We start from the raw sequence: 4,485 nt of genomic DNA on the forward strand, positions 1-4,485 counted from the left end.
TGTTCTTATAAATGTTCGGATAACATTTTTTTAAAAACATTATTAAAATGTTTAGTAATAACATTCTTATAACATTATTCTCTAACGTTCTTATAATGTTGTAAGCGGATAGTTTTATTTTTGTTCCCAGAATGTTCTTTTAAATGTTCGGATAACATTATTTAAAAACATTATTAAAATGTTTAGGTGTACCATTCTTACAACATTATTCTCTAACGTTCTTAGAAAGTTTTCAGGGGGTGTTTTTATTTTTGTTCCCAGAATGTTCTTTTAAAAGTTCAGATAACATTTTTTTTTACAACATTATAAAAATGTTTAATAATAATATTGTTAGAACATTATTTCTCCTAAAAGGTAGGATAACATTCTCTAAGAACACTCTAAAAATGTTTTGTGATGATGACCTTCTATAAATGTTTAATCATAACATTTTTAGAACATTATCCCTTTATTCTTATAAAGTTTTTAGCAGGAAGTTTTATTTTTATTCTTAGAACGTTCTTCTAAAAGTTAGGATAACATTCTCTAAAAATACTCTTAAAAATACTACTTAACATTCTTATAAATTTTTTAGTGGGAAGTTTTATTTTTGTTCCCAAAATGTTCTCTTAAACATAAAAAATGCTTAGCTATAACATTGTTAAAACATACAATTTTATTAATCTCTAAAATAAAACAAAAATCTAACAGGTTTATGAATGGCATTCACATAAATTATTAGAAGTTCTGCGTACAGTAGATGCCCAACATTAAATGAAGAACTCAGTAAAGTCCAATGTGCAATCACACGTCTTGACTGCTGTTTGCTCAGAGCGCTCATCATCAGTCTTTGGTTGTCTTGGTTCTTGCAGAAAAAGAATAAAGTCATCTGCATTAATAGGTGTTCTACTGTTCTTCTCTTCTTTTTCAGCTGCTATCCCAGTTAGCAGAATTGAGCTCCATTCTCTGTGTGCATGGTAGAGTTTTTCCTCATAGCCTATAAAAGAAGATCATGCAACAGTGTAAACAAAAATAATACAAATACATATTACATATTAAGATCACAAGCAATATTGACTTTGAAAACTTTCAAAATTAGCCAGCCTAATTATTAATCAGAAATTAATTAGATTAGTTTATTTAAAAGTATAAATATGATACCTTATGAGTATCTATTTTGTTTCTGTAATTTAAAACATATACTTTATCCATTATATACATGTTAAAGGGATACTCCACTTTTTTTGGAAATAGGCTCATTTTATAACTCCTTGTTAAACAGTTGAGTTTTACCGTTTTCTAATCCATTCAGCCGAGTTTCTGATATTTAGAAGAATGTCAGTAACCAGACAGTTTCTGGTCTCATTGACTTCCATAGTATATATTATTCTTCCAAATATCAGAAACTCGGCTGAATGGATTCGAAAACGGTAAAACTCAACTGTTTAACTCTGGGGGAGTTGTAAAATGAGCCTATTTCCAAAAAAAGTGGAGTATCCCTTTAATAACACAACTAGAGGCTAAATTATTTTAACAAACTACAAACTTGGCTTGAGAAGTGTGAACCTCGAACTCAGGTAGCCTTGAGCACAGCTGCAGCATGTCACAGCACTGCCCACGATGCTTTTGCTCTGATGTAACAGCTCATTTTCATCAGTTATATTGTCTATGGATTGTTACATTTCTTACAGATTTCTGCTTGTTTTAAATCAGATACAGATAAAGTAGTACTGCATTTGAGATAGAACAATTTCTAGTGTGATTTAATCATACCTGTGAATCGTCTCTTTGCTATTAGCTAAGCTGTAAGTTTTAGTTACTTCAAAAGCAGAAAGAAAAATATGCTATAACTTCTGTTTCTTATTGAGAAATCACAGGACAGTGTTGACACTAACTTTTTGTGCTCCAGTAGGTTTCTGTGTGCGCACAATCTGCATGTTAAATGTGAGCTACTGTCTGTGCATATGAAAGCTTGTTTCCGCCATGGAATACAATTTTTAAAAAAGGTAATTGCGAATCACAATTCAAACTTTTTTTTCTCAGAAGTGCGAGATATAAACTCGCAATTGGCCGTTTGAAAGTCAGAATCACAGGATAAATTAGTAAAACCTGAGAAAAAAAAGCAATTCTGGCTTATTTTTTTTTTGCTGTCGTTTCTATATGAGAACATTAATGCACTTCATCAATACAGCTGCTCTGAGAGTCACTTCAGCAGCATTTTAGCTTCATTTGAGAAAAACTATCATCATATCATAAAACACAGAGAAACTCAAAGGTCTACACGGCAATCCGTCAAATAAAAGTTTGGTTTAACCTTTGAAGAACGTTTTGCTTAAATCATTACATTTTAAATAATTGGTTATAGCAATTTAATTAAACCATTCAAATGGAATCAAAAAAAAAAAAAAAAAATATACTTTTGGGAGATGCGAGAGCGAAGTAGTCCAGTGATAATTAACAGGCAGCCATGGTTAATGCAATTTGCAAAGACCCCCCCCCTTTAGTTACTGTTGCTATGTCCAACAAGCCATGGCGCTCTCACGCCACACATCATGTTGTCACGCAATGAAAAATACATTGCGGATCACAGAAAAAACGCTGAAACGTTTAAACGCAGAGACAAGACAGAGCAGGTTACTTTTGATATGAAAGTTGAAACAAAGTCTCAACGTTTAATTTGTGTAATTTTTTTAGAAAAAAATATTTTTGGTAAAATAAAAATGTAAAAAATACCGTTGTATGCAATACTATGCGTTGTTGGTGGGGGCAAAACTGCAAGTTGCTTGCGTCCGACGTGTTGACTATAAAAGGCTCTTGTCGGTGCATGACATAGGAGTAGCATAAGCTTTGACGGCTCTCGCGGTTCAAACAAACAGGGCTAGGCAATAAATTCAAGCTCCTCCCACATTTCTCTTTATATGATTCTCTTTAATGATAATTTTTCTAAAAATCTCTGTGGAAAGAAAGTCAGATATAAATCTGGGACAGATATAAATCTGGCACGAGGGAGAAAAAAATAGATCATTTTTATTTTGGAGTGCATTGTGCGTTTAAAATTGACTACGGTTTTATAAAATGCAGTGGATACTTACTAGTGATGGACTTGTTTCTCTGTTGGTGCCTGTTCTGCTCCGTAAACATTGGTCCAATGCTTGATCTTAAGAAAATGTAAAAAGTGTGTTAACAGACTATTGATCTGGGTGACATAGGACCATTTTTTATGTTTTCCTTAAGTGATAAATCTGGAGAACCCTTACTAACATTAACCATGGTTTTGCTACACTAACTAAATGGTAATAAATTATTGTAATCAATCCACTATAAAAATATTGTTTCTACACTTTACTATAATAAAAACCATGGTTAATGTTAATTTAGCAAAGGACCCTGGGAACATGTCCTAAAAAGAACAGCTCATCCAAAAAATAGACTCTCTATCGTTATTTACCGGTACTCCATGTTGTTCCAAAAACTGTATGAATTTATTTTGTATAACCTTAATTAAGATATCTTGAGAAATGACTTCACTGTTTTTTTGTTTTTTTTTCATAAAATGGGTTCCAATGTTGTTTAATTCCCAACATTCTTGTGTTTCAGAGAAGTAAGTCATACAGGTTTGAAAATAATTTCATTTTGAAAGGACATTTATGTTATGTATAAAGACACAATGTTCTCAGTTCCCTCATTGTAAAGCTCCTATGCTGAGGTTTATTTTATTTAATTTTTTCAAAATGTTGCAAGTAAAATGTTCTAATTGTGTTAACTTGTCACATTAGAAGAACGTTTTATGAAGAACATTCAACGTCTCATCTCTCAATGATATCCTCAAAACATTTCCCTAACGTGACAGAGAGAATGTTCTTCTTTTGTTATCATGAAACATTGGGACAATGTTATATTGAGATCATTGTACAACTTTAACTTTAGCAACATTCCCAAAATATGCTCAAAATGTTGCAAGTAGAATGTTCTTCTTTTGTTATCATGAAACATTGGGAACATTTGTTTCCATAAAATGGGTTCCAATGTTGTTTTATTCCCAACATTCTTGTGTTTCACAGAAGTCATACAGGTTTGAAAATAATTTCATTTTGAAAGGACATTTATGTTTGGGTCAGCTAGGCCCATAAAAACTCATATCAAGAAGACAGGTACAATTTTGACTGGAGGCTTTGGACCAGTGTGCCTTTGAGCAGAGTTTACATGTTCTGCCTCTATTTCACGTGTATTTTACTATGACAATACTCACCGCAACTGAAGATCATGTGGCTGGATAATTTTCCCAAAATTCCTGGATAATGGGAAACACACACATACAGCAATATTATTAGCTATTTGTATTTACTTACTAAAAGAGACATAAAAAGCTTGCAAATTTTTACTCACCAGCTCAAAAACATATTATGATTTTGACGGTAACGTTAGGCCGATATCCCGCGATCATTCAAAAGCCTAGTTTTCATAGTGTGGTTCGAGTTCCTCTCTGTATAAAGACACAATGTTCTC

At 32.4% G+C, this 4,485-nt stretch overlaps 1 long non-coding RNA gene across 1 annotated transcript; it reads right to left on the reverse strand.

The window, feature by feature from the left end:
- Positions 1-632: 632 nt before the first annotated feature.
- Positions 633-4,271, reverse strand: LOC311295806. The gene is made up of 3 exons (XR_014628389.1): positions 4,229-4,271; positions 3,072-3,136; positions 633-976 (listed from the first exon to the last, which is right to left on the reverse strand). It is a non-coding gene; the product is annotated as an uncharacterized lncRNA (long non-coding RNA).
- Between the last annotated feature and the right edge of the window lie 214 nt (positions 4,272-4,485).

The sequence above is a fragment of the Rutilus rutilus genome (genome assembly GCF_951802725.1).
Source record: "Rutilus rutilus genome assembly, chromosome: 8".
Lineage (NCBI taxonomy): Eukaryota > Metazoa > Chordata > Actinopteri > Cypriniformes > Leuciscidae > Rutilus > Rutilus rutilus.